At 39.2% G+C, this 15,790-nt stretch overlaps 1 protein-coding gene and 1 pseudogene across 4 annotated transcripts in view; one reads left to right on the top strand and one right to left on the bottom strand.

Moving 5' to 3' along the window:
- The window catches only part of TAFA2 (TAFA chemokine like family member 2), a 483,123-nt gene that overhangs the window by 46,956 nt on the left and 420,377 nt on the right, over nt 1-15,790 (top strand). The window lies entirely within an intron of this gene.
- Nucleotides 5,327-8,356, bottom strand: LOC101437344 (protein orai-3-like; annotated as a pseudogene).

Genomic DNA, 15,790 nt, shown 5'->3' with positions numbered 1-15,790 from the left:
CCATTTACTTATTCATTAACTGGTACAAGATAGATTGAACACATACTATGTGATTGGCATTGCTCTGGGAGATATAGCAGTAAATTATTAGGCAAAAGTCCCTGTTCATGTGGAATTTATATTGTATAAAGGGCAGGAAACAGAAAATAAACAAATAATTAAAAATAATGTTACCTCAAATTATAAGTGCTCTGGGGAAAATTAAAGAAGGGTAAGGGGATAAGGAATGTTGGGGTAGGAGTGGGTGTACAATTTAAAACAGGGTGGTCAGGGAAGACCTCACAGAGGAGGTGGCACTTGGAGCAAAGACTTAAAAGATGTGAGGGAGATAGCCATGAGGAATAAGGGGGAAGAATATTCTAGGCAGTAATAAGTGCACAGTTCTTGAGATATATCAAGGAGGCCAGTGTAGTTAGATGAGAGTACACAACAGGGAGGAAGATCAAAGAGGTGAGGTCAAAGAGGAATGGGCCTGATGGACTTGAACCTTGTAGACCTTTGTAAGGTGTGTGGCTTTTATTCTGAATACAGTGGGGTGCCATTGGAGGGTTTGAGCAAAACAATGCTGAGATCTAGCTTATGCTTTAAAAGCATCACTTGGGCTGATGTATTGAGAATAGACTATATAGGGTGTTTTTGTTTGCTAAAGGCTGCCTATGCAATAAAATATCAGAAATGGGTTGGCTTTTACAATGAGGATTTATGAATTTATAAGATTACAGTTCTGAGGCTGAGAAAAATCCAGACATCAGGCAAACGGTCACCCTGAAGAGATGGCTGTGGATGATCCTGGACTTCTCTATCATATGGGATGTCTGCTGGTCCCTGCTTTCTCTACCAGGCTCCATTGCTTTCAGCTTCTGACTGCTCCTTCTGTGGCTTTCTCTTTCCAGGGTTCCATTGATTTCATCTTCTTGCTCTCATGGCTTTCTCTCTCAGCTTCTGTGTGTTTCTCTCTGAGTTCCAGGGTCTTTTCTCTCTGCTTTCATCCTATTTATAAAGGGCTCCAGTAAGAGGAATAAGATCCACACTGGGATTTAAACAAAGACCCTTAACTGAAGTAATTCAATCAAAAGGTCCCACCTACAATGGTTCATAGTCACAGGAATGGATTAGCTCAAAGGATATGATCTGGGGTCCACCAGCTTCAAACTGTCACAGAGGATAAGGATGGGAGCTAGGAGACTAGGTAGGAGGCTATTATGCTAATCCAGACAGAGATGAAGAGGGTGTGTACCAGAGTGATTGTAGTGGAGGTGGTGAGAGGAGGCTGGAATTCTTTTGACTAGATTAGATGTGTGCATCAAGAAAGAGGTCCTGGGCTTTGATAGGTATTCCAACCACTCCTAATGACCATGCCATAAATTTAGCTTTTGGGAAATAGAATATAATGGAAAGAAGGTGAGTTTTGGAAATTGACCTGAGAATCCAAATTCCATCACCAACCAGCTCTATGACCTTCAACAGGTCACTTAACCTATCGGAGCCATTGTTGTCTTGTTTCCTGAATAGGACAAATAATACCTAGTTTACTAATAACTAGCTCACAGACTTCTTGTGAAGATTTAATGTGATAAGGTATACAGAGTGCCTAGCATACCTAAGTGCTTCAGGAATATTAGTTTCCTTCAATTCCTCATTAGCTTAGATATGGTAATTTATATTGTACACTCAATAGCTTATGGCTTGACCGTTTGGCTACTATCTGTGCAGGGAATTTCCTAGAACCTCTGTCCTTGGAGAAGCAGGGGTGAGGAATGGGAGCTGTTCTGGCCAAATAGCTGTGATTCTACTGAAGGCAAATTATAAGCACAATGCTTTTTTTCTTCAGGTTTCTCCAGTCTCTAAGGTGAGGATCCTCTCCAAAGCAGAGGCTTCTGTTGAGGGAGGGAGGGTTCCAAAGATAGTCTTAAGGGGATTAGGAAATCCTCTAAAATATGATGAAAAGATTTGTGCATGTGCATATTTTGGGGGGCATAAGAAATTGAAGATTATGAGATTCTTAACGTGGTCCAGGATCCACAAAACATTAACAACCACTGCTCTCATAAAGCTTTATTTAGCCAATGGCTGTACTCTAAATACCACACCCTGTAAGTGAGAGAAATTGTTGCCTACTCTTGCTAATTCTCTTAACAAATATTTCACCACAAAACACTTTGTGGTTAGGAGATGTTATCCTGGTTTCTTATATTGCTCGGTCTGTCAATATCTTCTGTCTTTGATTCTGCAACCCCTGCTAATTATAAACTTCTCTGTGTATATACTGTTTACAGAAAAAGCCTAGGATGTCTTTATACCTACACTTATTGTCATTGTGAATTACCAAAGTAGCTTATTTTTTTCTGTGCAGTGCTTCCCCCAAACTTGCACATGTGGGAAATTACATACTGAAAAGGTTTGTGCTATACTATTTGTATTTGTTAAATATTGGAATGAGATATTTTCATAGACAGAAAAGCAGATATCTTCTTTGAAAATTATCAGAGTTGACAGAAGAAGCACAAAGGAGACAAAAACTGCCATATCCTGTATGATTCTGGATTTGTATCTACCTGACCATCTGTATATATATTTACACGAAATGATTCACAACAATTGTGGATTACTGTATTAAATAAAATAACATTTCATACTCTTGCATCTTCTAAATTGACACAGAGTAATATACTTTTTCACTTAATGAAATCTCTATAATTTAAAAACAAAAACCTTTCTACTTACTAACTAGGAATAACGCCCCAAGTACTACTGGGTGTGCAAATGAATGAAGATTGCATGCAAAATCCCTGTCTAGGCAGTGATGAGTCAAATATTGTCTCATCAACATTAATCATGATGCCTCTGGAATGAAAAAGAGCATTTTTCTTTCGAGATACATGGTGTACAGATGAAAGTCAATCAGGGTGAAGAAGCCATGCATTCCTTCTATAATATATGATTTCTTTTGAGATTTACATTGTTTTTCAGTTCACATCACAGAATAAGTAAACCTCATTCTTTAACTGGCTATTGTCCAGTCAAAAAATAAGCTTTTCTAATACCACTTTATATGATTTTTCACTTTATTGCACAACGCAAGCTTTGTTACTAACTTAATCGAGCTGATGATATCCATAAGTGGAATAATTCAGAGGTGGTATATCAGATTTCTAAATTGGCTTTCTAAAAGGAAAGCTTGTTTTTTTGTTTAATTTGGTTTATTTTACCAGGATTTATAAAATGCCTCTTTCATTTAATGTCTTTTTTCTTTCTAATATTTATTTTCATTTTCAAATAACCCTTTGCTTTATTTCTGCAGTGGATTTTCCAAAGCTTTATCACCTTGTTGTAGTAACACTCTGCTGGCTCCATAACCTTGTGATGAAGAGATTTTTTACTTTTGTTGAGCAGTTGAGTTTCTGAATCATAAATCTGCTGGGAATCTTGTGATGCCTGTCACTGGAGTGCTAAGCGATTTATTGGATTATCTAGTCCTCCAGAACTGGCATTCTGTTTGATACAAGTTAGAGTCAGATTTTGCTAAGAATGTGGCTTTCCTAGGGTCATTTGGGGAAAAATAATCTTTTTCTACAATAGCTTTTGCTCACAACCCCACATTGAGTTACCAGTCTTACTGGAAGAAAGAGGGGAGACTTTGTTGAGCACCTACTATGTGCCAAGACAACAGTCCTTGCTTCCTTAGAGTTCCTAGTTTACCCAGGAAAATAGGTAGTTAAAGAATTATGGTAGTACATGTGACCAGTATTTTGGATATGGCAGTATTGTAGTAGAGTGTAGGGGATCTTAACATCATGTTTGGAGCCAGAGAAAGCCTTCTGGAAAAAATGTTTATAAGCTGATACCTGAGAGAGGAATTGAAATTAATAGGTGAAGGAAGATGGGGCTGGAAGCGGGGAGGTAGTGTTGCAGTACTGGGATGGAAGAAGAAGACTCTCTGCAGGAGGAAATACCATAGTTGAGGAACTAAATAAGTCTAGAAAGCTAGAGTATAGCGCTCAGGTAGTATGAGGTGAGTTTAGAGGATGTAGGGACCATTCATTCATTCAGCTGAATATTATAAATTGTCTCCTGTGTATTAGGTTCTGTTGATACATTAGGTAGGTATGGTTCCTGTCCTTATGGAGTTTACTTTCTAGTTAAAAAGATACTATATAAATAAGAACAAATAAAATCCAAAATTAGTATAGAATGTGATAAATGCTATGAAGAAATAAACAGCACTGTGATAGCAATTGGGTGGGGCTGTAGCATTGTCAGGGATGACCTGGTGAAGGATGGGGAACGTCAATTGAATCATGAAGGATCGGAAAAAGCCACTTATAGGAAGGGGCAGAGAAAGAGCTCTCCAAGAATAGTCTTTGAAAAGTGTCTGACTCAAGAAAGAGAATAGGGTGTCTGAGGTTTTGCAAGGAGGCTGGTGTGATTGGGCATAATAACCAAGGAGAAGAGTGTCCTCAGATGAAATTGGAGAGACGGGCAGGTAGAACTCTGTCCTTAGTTTTATTTATTTATTTTTCTGTGAAACACAATTTATTATACAAAACAAGGTGCATCAAAAATTCAGTGTCAACAGTTTTGCATTCCAAGGGCTAGGAACGCAACATTTTCCCGTAAAACCTGACTTCCTTTTTCCTCACCCTGTTCCTCACTAGGGAGTCAGGCCAGGTCCCCAGACCTGACTTAAGAAAGTGAGAACCAGATGTAGAAGCGCAAGTGTGTTCATTGCCAGTGCAGGCCTAGGGGAGTGGGGTGGGTCCTGACCCTTCTGCATGGGAAGTGGGCTTGGACCTCCAAATCAGCGAGGTTCCTCCTGGGAAAGGCTGGACCTATGCCTGGAGTAGAAACTCCCAAATCCCTCTCTACAGTAACTAAAGAGTGTGGAACCCATCAAAATATGGGGGTGGGGAAAATTTTCCCCCAAAATGCCAGCCATAAGGTAGATTCTACAAAAACAAAGCAAGAGTTGGCTGCCTTCTGAGATAGCCAAGGATTATGTAACCTTCTGACCTCCCCCCGTACAGGGGCAAGTAGCTTAGGGTCAGCACCAAGGGTCTGACCAGGGTCTGCCTCCCCACTACCTACTGCATGAGCCTGACTGAGACCTTCCACTTTCTCCTGTGACCCTTCCAACCTAGGTGACGAGTACAGCCTACGGAACCTATGGGACAGACTCATAGGGTAAATCTCCAGGAATGTGGGGATTTTCCCCAAGGACGCTGAAGGCAGGAATCTGGTCTCTACCTGAGAATGGCCACAAGAAGTGGCTCCAGCCAGGGGCAGGGAATGAGGGAGGCAGTTCTTGCAGCAGGGCTTGACACCAGCCTCACACGGCCTGTAGCATCCCCTGCAGGCGGCTCAGCTTATCTTCTGCTTGTGACGGTCTGTCTTGTGAGCCACCAAGGAGTGGTAGAAATGCAGGGCAAAGGCCACAAGCACCAGCCCCACAGGTGCCATGATGGCCGTGGAGGCCATGGCTGCTTGCCAGCCTGGCCCATGGGCCCCACCAGCACCAAAAGCTTGCCGGGGCAGGCAGGTCTCAGGTGGCCTGACCTGTGATGGGACTACAGAGGGATGGCAGGAGTTTGGAAGCTGGTCTCAGGGAGGTGGCCACAGGTGGCAGAGTCCCAGGCACCTGGGAGGCAGGCAGCACAGGGGCTGCTGTGCCCACGGGAGCCCCATTCGCCACGAACTTGACCCAGCCGACCAGGAAAACTTCAGCGAGGAAGAGGAGGTTTCCAAGGCAGTGGAGAAGCCCCAGGCCAGCTCCACACAGCGGTGGAGTCACTGGTGCAGCAACAACTGGACAGAGTTGAGGTTGTGGATGTTGCTGACCACCTCGATGTCCTTAGTTTTATAGGTGAGCAAACAGAGAGGCTATTTGTCCAGAGTTACTCCAGGTAGTAATAGAGAGAATAGCTAGTCCAAGCCTGTATGTGTCCCATGCTTGTTTGTTCAAGCCTGTTCATTTCTTCATTCATTCAACTAACTAATATTTATTGACAACCAGGCACCATGCTGTGCTCCAGGTATACAATATTAAACAAGATGTTTAAAGTCCTTGCTTTCATCGGCTATGTCCTCCTTTTTGCCCTGTGTCATGTTGTATTTTTGGAGGCAAAGGGAAGACAAGAGAGCATCAATATAAGCCATGGAAAAACAAACCTCAAACTCGCTTGGGCAAAAAAGGGTATTATTTGTTCATGTAATTGAAATAAAGCTTCCAGGATGATTGAGTAGAACTCCATCTCAATTTTTTCTCTTCTCTTAGTTATTTCCTCTTCTATGTCTCACTTGTCCCCAATTCCAAACTTCGTATACACATACCACACTGTCCAAAAGGAGAGTGTTCCACAGTTTCCCAGCCTAGTTCCTATAATAAGTGCTGATTGGGCCCACCCTGATGGGGCCAGGGGACTGGGTTCCATATTTGTTCTTTTTAAAATTTACTTATACTTTAATTTTCCTGTCTTTTTAATTTTTAATTTTTTTTGTATTTATTCTTGAATAAATACATTGTGGCAAGGATATTCCCAGTGATTCTCAATGGGAAGTGGTGCCAACCCCTGGGGATAGGTGTTGTGCCTGGAAACTTAAGTAGGGTTGTGTGTAGGAATTTGTGGGGAAGTGTTGGGATGATCCAGTAATGGGGTGGTGGGTGGACACTAGGGATGCTAGATGCCCTGCAAAGCATAAAAGAGGCCTATGCAACAAAGAATTGTCCTGCATTCTACATACTTTTTGAATGTGCTTCTGCATATTATATAGGTTAAAAACTTATATAATCTTCTGAGTCCCAAACTTAGCTGTTTTACATATGAGCACAAAGTTGGTTATTTCCCCCCCCCCATCATTTTAATATATACTGAATTTTCCAGAGTATAACTATGGATTGTATTGAGGAGATATCATTGTTTATTTTGTTCATATTTTTTCCAGGATTTATTCACCCTTTTGAAAAATCACATCGCAGATGGAAACAAACTCTGGTGTTTGAAATTCCTGTGCAACACACCTGTGGGTAGTTTGGAATTTTTATGGACCCCAGAAAAGCATGTCCTTAGAGCTAATCCCATCCTATGGGTGTAAACCTGTTGTAGGTGGGATCTTTTGATTAGGTCACTTCAGTTAAGGGTCTTTTGGTTAGATTACTTCAGTAGGTTGTAACCCAGGGTGGGCCTTGATCCTCTTACTGGAGTCCTTTAAAAATGGGATGAATATGGAGAAAGAGACAGAGAAAGCCACAGGAGCTGAGAGAGAAACCCACAGAAGCTGAGAGAGAAAGCCTTGGAACCAAGACACTGAAAGCAATGAAACCTGGGAGAGGAGAGACCAGCAGATGCCACCATGTGCCTTCCCATGTGCCTTCCCATGTGATAGAGGTGTCCAGGTTCACCAGCAGCTGGTCTTTGGAGAGAAAGCATTGCCTGACGATGCCTGGACTTGGACATTTGTCTCAGCCTCAGAACTGTAAAATTGCAACCTAATAAATTCCCATTGTAAAAGCCAACCCATTTCTGGAATATTGCATTTTGGCAACCTAGCGAAATAAAAATCTTATCTGCTTGCATTTCATGACAGTTTTATGTAAAGATGGAAGCATCTTTCTACAATATCATGTCTGAGGACTTACATATTGAAGTACACATTGTTTTTTATTTTATAAATTATTTTTATTTATCTTAATATATAGATACATTGTCTTGTTTTATGGATGAATTTTTTTCTCCTTTATATTTTATTTTGATCTTTATATGGACTTTTGGAAATACTGTATAGAGATAATTATACCTATTTATTAATTTCATTTTATTATAGAAAAGGCATGTTACAAAATATTTATTATATAAAGGGACTGTTGTGTCTGATAGAGCCGTAAGAGTCTACCCCTAAATTTGGGGTAAGGTCAATAGACCACACAGTCTGGTTAATATAAACTAGTGGAAAGGTGGAATGGAAATTGGGGAGAAGTCCACAATAGCCACTCTTTTCTTATTGAATATGGGCCTTTCTCAGTATAGAAGTGGTTAGAATTAATTTTTTTAAATATTCGGTATACTCTAAAGGAAAATCCGAATTAATGTAAATCTGTATTCTTGTGAATATAAGTCCAAATCATTTACTTTAAAAAACAAGTTAATCTGAGATGATTTGTGATACAAATTTTATTTCATGTTGAAAATTTGGCTATATCAATTTATATTTCAAATTCTATTTTTTTATTTAATTCCTCTTGTGTAGACCACTCCCCATTTGTTCGTTGCTGTAACAAGCCATTTCCATTTTAGTGTTGTGAACTAAATGCACACTTCGAGTATCCAGAAGGAGTTTCAAACTGAAAACCTACCCTGGCCATGACGTTGTGAATAGGAGTGACTGAAATACTAATTCCTACTTAACAAAACATCATAGAAACAATGAAAGGATAGAATGTAAGGCAGCAAGAATAAAAATGGACAACAGTGGCTTGATTTATTTAATAGGCTGAACAGTGAGATAATAACTTGGACTGGAGTTATAGGAACATATCTGATTCATTTTAAAGTAGGGCTTAAAGAAAGACCATTTGAAAATAGCCATTTTAGAGAGTGGGAATAAATTTTTTTCAACTGTTACAAAATTCACACTCAAGTGGACCCCTTGCCTGTTGTTGGGTGGCCTTGAATTGAATAAAAAAAGGTGTTCCTATTGTTTTGGCCATGATGTGTCCAGTGCAGTGTACATGTGGCCAGTGTCCCAACGTGGTCTTGGAAATGGCTTGAGAAGACAGTCTGGGAGACTCCAGGAGGACAACTTAGAATCATTTAAATTTTACAGAGGGATTTGTGGAGTGCTACTCAGGTAACACTCCCAAAGCTCATCATTTTCAAAACTTTCTAAGTCTCCATAAAATAATTGTCATACATAGTAACCGCCATCTAAATGTGTAGGAGCTAACTCCTTGTTGGGTAAATTGCCCAGGTGATACTTAAGTGCATAGAGAAAGTGCAAATGTTACCTCTTTTTTTTTTCCTCCTTGCTTGTGGATGCCACCTGTTTTAGATTCCTAGGCTGCTTAAAGCACACACCATGAAATGGGTTGGCTTAAACAATGGGAATGTATTAGCTTACAGTTTTAAGGCTGAGAAAAATGTCCAAATCAAGGCATCATTAAGGCAATGCTTGCTTCCCAAAGATCAGCAGCCTGTGATGCTTGGCTCCTCTGCCACATGGCAAAGCACATGGTAGCATCTGCCAGTTTCTCCCTTCTCTTCTGGGTTTCACTGATTTTAGCTTCTTCCTTCCATGGCTTTCTCGCTCTCTCTCTGCATTCTTTCATTTATAAAGGACTCAGGTAGTAGGATTAATACCCATCCTGAACTAACCTCATCAATAGGTCCTACTTACAATGGGTTCACATCTACAGGAATGTATAAGATTTAAGAACATGTTTTTCTGGGTTTCATACAGCTTCAAACCACCAAGCTACCCAAAGAGTCCTTATAATGTAAGGGGTGGTAGGCAATGTATTTATTTTGTATTTACTTAGTAGAGAACCAGTTCTGACATTTTGTTTTTTGTCCTAAATTTACAGCTTCTCTGGTGAACAGCAGTACATGTTTTTGTGTAGCTTTAATGTACCATTCTTTCCACAAAAGACTATACAGCATTGTCCCTTTTCATTAATGCAATTTTCAGTTTTAACATGTTATTTTATATCAGCTGGCTTTTTTGGTTTTGCATCAACATTGTAATCAGTTGTTAATGTTTTGTTAAGCAATTTGTTGCTACTTATCACTTGTCATATTTTCAATTTGCTAACCGCTGACATGATTTTCACTTTCTTGTTCAGAAATTTTTGCTGTTTAATAAAATGCCACCAGACATGCTGTGGCAGTTTGAAATTATTTTATGAATCCCCAAAAGGAAATATTTATGTTTTTAAACGAATTTATTTCTGTGTGTATGATACCATTTGATTGCCTTAAATATCCTTTAGGGGCCTTTTTAAAAATAAAGAAAAAATCTTTTTGAGGTATAGGGCAGGGATTGAACCCAGAACCTCATAAGTGGGAAGCCAATGCTCAACCACTTGAGTTATATCTGCTTCCCTTGAGGGGCCTTTGATTAGATTACTTGATAAGATCACTTTTGGCTTTTGATTGAACTATGTCAGTGGACCGTGAATCATGTCAAGTCTCTGCCCTTCTGCTGGGTCTGATAAAAACAGAGACACAGAGAGACACACAAAGACACAGGAAAAGGAAGCTGCCATATTTGATCCTGCCATCTGAGAGAGGGCTAGAGGATCACATAAGCTCAAGCCCCCAAGAAACTGGGCCGATGGAGCAGCTCAAGAGAAGGTGAGCCCGGAGGGGAAGGCCGAGACCTTGGCAGAGACCGGCAGCCATCTTGGTTTTTCAGGGGCTGGGACAACAGAATCAACAATAGCTGAGTTTGGTGAGAAAGCATCTTTTATGGTGTCTTGGTTTGGACATTTCACTACTTTGGAACTGTAAGCTTCTATCCCAAATAAATCCCTTTAGAAGAGCCAACTCAGTAAGTTACGGCAAGGTATAAAATGTGTTCATCAATTGTAACAAATGTACCACACTAATGAAGGATATTGTTAATGAGGGAAAATGTGGGAGGAGTAGGGAGCAGGGAATATGGGAATCCCCTATATTTTTTATGTAACATTTATGTAATCTAAGTATCTTTTAAAATATATATATATTTTTAAAAAGCCAACTTATTTCTGGTACTTTGCATCGGCAGTCCTTGGCAAACTAAAAAATGTAGTATTTTCTCTCCCCATTCCCCTCCATTTCCATAAATAGGTAAGTCCCTCTCAAAGAAACCATGATACTGTAATCAAATTTGGGCCAGGGATTTCAAGCGAGGCACTCAAAAGATCATTATTCAAGGAAGCGAATTTGGCCCAATGGATAGGGTGTCTGCCTACCACATGGGAGGACCAAAGTTCAAACTCATGGCCTCCTTGACCTGTGTGATGTGCTGGCCCACGTGCAGTGCTGATGCGCGCGGGGCGTGCCCTGCCACGCAGGGGTGTCCAGGGGAACCCCACGTGCAAGGGGTGCACCCCATAAGGAGAGCTGCCCAGCACGATAAAGTGCAGCCTGCCCAGGAATGGCGCTGCACACACGGAGAGCTGATGCAGAAAGATGACGCAACAAAAAGAGACACAGATTCCCACAGAAGAACACACAGCGAATGGACACAGGGAACAAACAACTGGGGGGGCGGGGAAGGGGAGAGAAATTTAAAAAAAAATCTTTTTAAAAAAAACAACATTCAGAGCATTTAAGATATCTGCCTGCAGAAATGCTCTTACCCTCTGTGAACACACCTAGCATAGCTCAAGAAATACCAAATGAAACAAAATGGGAAGCACTTTCAAATAACTCTAAGTTTGAATAATAAGGACTTCTAATTTTCATTCATTTTCCTACCACCACACACCCTGGGGAGTCAATTAGCTAGTAAAATTATCACAAACTGCTCACACTTTATTTGCAATGCTAGTTTATATATTCACTTAGTCCCCCTTCTCCTTGAATTGTGTTTTTCATTTTCATTATTTTAATTTTGAGATAAAATAAGGTGTTTTCCTCCTCTGCAAAATTTACCCTTTCATGTGATTTGCAGTAACAACAAGAGAAACTCTGAAGTCTTCTCCAGAGTGCTTGAAAAGATGTGAATTAACTTGTTTGTAGAGAGGAAAGGAAAAAAGCTAAGGAGTGGGGGGGATTATATACCAGGCTACAACTATGGTTGTAAAGTCCCTCATGCCACCCACTTGGGTCAATGGTGACAATTTACTGGAAGAACTCCCCCTTGTCTTCCAATTAGCTTTTAAAAATAGCAGCTGAAACTTAAAAGAGTTAAGTTCATGGAAAGAGATAGTACTTTGAATTTTTTGGACAAAACTGGGAAATGGGATTTATGGTTTAATCAATTATGCTGGTTAATGGAGTGTCACTAAAGCATAACATAGAAACTTCCTATATTATCCAGAATGGTTGGGAAATGAGATTATAATATCCTGGATCTTCAAGAATTGCCACACATTATCCCCCCTCAGCAGTGGTTCTCAAAATTTGCATCCCATCCAGGAGACGCTGGCAAGGCCTGAAAACAATTCTGATTGTGAGAACTCGGTGGGGTGGGGGCGGGGGAGTGCTACCAGCACCTAGTAAGTCTGTGCCTCACTAGAGGTCAGGGATGCTGTGAAGCCTCCTGTAATACACAGGGCAGCACCCACAAGAAAGAATCATCTGGTCCAAAACGTCAATAGTTCTGAATTTGAGAAACCCTGCTCTGCAGGTTAGCAGTTTAAAAATCAAATTAGAATTCAGCACAATTCAGTTCAATTATAAGGTGAGATGAGCAGTTTTGGTGATTTTGTTGATAATTTAGCATCTTACAGTGTTTCATTGTCTTTATCAACATCAATTATCTATTGACGAAGTGTAGAAATATTGGTTTATGAAGATTTCTGGTACCTAGATGGACAAACATGTTATGCTGTGGTACATTAACTGAGGAGGCTCAGTTAATTCTTACGTCATGACAGTTATTTGAGTTAGAATTGCTACTCTATTTCTTATAGAGAGGATTATTTACTTTTCAAAATACCACAGAAGAATTGGAAATATAATTTGATCTTTGTTCAAGTTTTAAATCTATTTTTAAAATAATAGGTGGCATGGTCTTAGAAGAATACTTGTGTCAGCATGGCTTTTGTTACAATACTCTATGATTTTATTTTTGGGTTACTGGGGCAAAATGAGAAACGCGAAAATTTTTCCTACCATTTAGATTAAGAAAGTGGAAATGAAAAATACCTGCTTCAGGACAGAAAAAGAAATCTGTTTATTTATTAGTCAGTGAGTTAAATGTTTATTGAGGATTGTCTTGTTCCCTTTCTGAGGCTAGAGCAGTAAATAAGATGGAACTTTTTATGATGTTTTTCCAGAATTACTTGGAAAATAATAAAAGTTTAAAGCATGAGACTGAAATTAATTTTATATATCTGTAGTAAACCCTGTACACATAGATTCAGATAAAGTGCTTGGTGTTTACAACTATAGAGACTTAAATAAAAGATGTAGCCAGTTGTGTGACCCTAATCTTATCCCCAAAACCACCCTTTCATTCTGAGATAATTAAAACTTTAGATCACCAATAAGTGGGTTTATGCAATGAAAGATTCCTTTTTAACCAGCACACATCTAATACATGCCCCGCTAGTATGGAAATAAGGAACGTAAACGTAAATCAGGAATAGTCCCTGCCCGCCTGTGCGCCTGTGGGAAGAGAAGATGAGGACTTGAAAGAGAGAGACAAGAGAGGGGAGTACTGAAAATGGTGAGTGGGATAGGGGTGGTGGAAGCTGGAGTTTTGTCAGTGATGAATTGGTTGAAGTGGTGAGAGAGAATAAACAGGGTGAAGGAAACAGAATTTGTCACTCATACCTCAGTTGATCTCATGTTCTTTACCTGAATTCGTTTGTTTTTAACCCTTTCTACTTGAAACTTTCAGCTCTCAACTATGCTGAATAATTAATTAGCCTTAGAAAGGGCAGGGAGGGTGAATACAGGCTTACATTTGTTTCACAACCTCAGGGTTTCCAAGGAAATGAATTATCAAAGGGCAAAACCTAGACTTTGATTTTCTTACATGCAACAATAACAAGCATGTGGTTTCTAGGGCCATTTCTCAGAATAAATCAAGGTCAAATGAACAGTGAAAATTCTTAAACATGTGCATTTTTTAGTTCCTATTTCAAAGCTTAATTCTTATCTTAACTCTTAAATAATTTTAATTTTTTGTCTTAGAGAGAAGAGATAAAATTGACCTGAACTAACTGCTGAGATCAAGGAGAAAAGAATGTTACTCACTGGCACCTCAATCTCAATTTATCCAAAATAGAACATTTTATTTTTCAACCTAAATTTGTTTCTTTCTCCCTACCCATTCTTCTTGCCTTAATTGTGTCTCCTAAGGCTAGAGCAGGGCCAGCTTCCTGGGCATATGACCTATATTGTCACACAGGGCCCCACCCTTAGAAGGCCTCTGCCCTTGGATTAATTCTCTGTTGTCAGTCTTGAAATTCTTATTACATTTTGCACTGTGCACTGCAAATACTGTAACCAGTCCGGGGTGGCAGTCTTTGTTAACCCTTTGTAGCAACTAATTATTTGACAATAGAGGAGGGAGTTGGATTGACTGTGCTAGAAGGGATACCAAGGAAGGACTTTAATAACCTGAAGTCTGGTAGTTCCCGTACTGCACTCTGGAGAGAAACGCTCAGGTACTGAATTTCTAGGCCATCAAATATCCAAATGCCCAGAGAATTTGGCAGTTTTACAAGATTATTCTAGGATTGATTAAGATATATTTAGGGGAGAATATTAGTCTATTTTAAGGAAAAAAATTATATTACACACAATATTTTCCAGATTTTTAAAAATCTTAGACCTTTTTTCAGTTTTTTTCACTGGTTGGGGGGTTTAAGCCAATTTCACTACTTTTATACTAAGCACCAAATCAGTTAAGTGAGAAATAAGATTTCCTTTCAACAGGAATCAATATGTTTCATTTCCATTTTGATCTAAAAGTTATATGTCTATTATGTTTAGTAAATATGGAACACAATTTGTGTGACTTTAGGGTGGTTTTTTTTGTGCATGTCTAACCCTGTAGGCTCATTAGAATTTAGGTTGGCTAGTATATTTCAGTGATATTATGAATGTCTTTGATTTGTATTTTTTCAGTACCATCCAGCTTCTTTTCTTTCTTTACTTCAGAAACTTTACTTAGAAACGTTAGAGTGAAATAGCTTTGATAATGATAATAATAATATTTTTTATTTTGCTCTGCCATTTCTTTTGCACAGAACTTTTAGGTCAAATTTATCTGCTATAGCTCCTGACAAACACATACATAATTCAGATCTTTGTTCTTGCGATTGTTTTCTTCTGTACAGTTTTATGTCATTATCTCTGCAATTTTTGAGATCCCCTGCTGAATTCCACCATTCTAGTACAAATGAAAATAAGCAGGGGCAAAAATACTGACTTATGTAGCAGTTTCTTAGAAACCACTTGTCTTGATTTATTGTTGCTAATTTACCCAAGTCCTAAATCTATTCTGTTTCTAAATTGTTACATTTTGTTCGATAGCAAATTTAAATTTTGGTTTAAACGAGAAATTCTGTGGGGAATGAATTCCCTAACCTTTGAGTTTACATAGCTATATGTTTTACCGCGGCAGATCCAGCAGAGGGAGCCCACGTTAATGAACGAATTTTCCTCTGGAGCTGTTTTGATGACTCAACTATCAATTCATAGTCAAAAAAGTGACTTTTTTTCCGTGGGGAAAGGTGTAAGGTTATGTATGTTCCATATACAGGTGTGCGTAGGATGTTTAGGGAGAGTAGAAGGAGGAAGCAAAGCAGATGGCAAGAACCGTGTAAATTTTAAGATACACTTGAAATGTAGAAGATATATTACATCTTCTGAAGGAAATGACTGAATTGATGGAGAGAAGGTTTTGAGTTTTAGATCCCAAGAAAGTACTTTAATGTTAAATGCATAAAACTACTTTTTTCTTACTTCTCCAGTTAAACAGTTCTCACTTTAAAACATTTCAGATTGAATCCTTATACATTTCCATTTCTTGTGACTTATATTTAAGGTAGTTTTCCAAAGACATTTTTAAAAATTCCCTTCTTCAGTCCATTACCTCACTGGCCTGCCTATACATCGTATGTATACCTGAGTGT

The sequence above is a fragment of the Dasypus novemcinctus genome, chromosome 12, assembly GCF_030445035.2.
Source record: "Dasypus novemcinctus isolate mDasNov1 chromosome 12, mDasNov1.1.hap2, whole genome shotgun sequence".
In the NCBI taxonomy this organism is placed as follows: Eukaryota; Metazoa; Chordata; class Mammalia; order Cingulata; family Dasypodidae; genus Dasypus; species Dasypus novemcinctus.
Note: the sequence above shows the minus strand (reverse complement) of the source record. Positions and strands in the feature narration are given on the sequence as shown.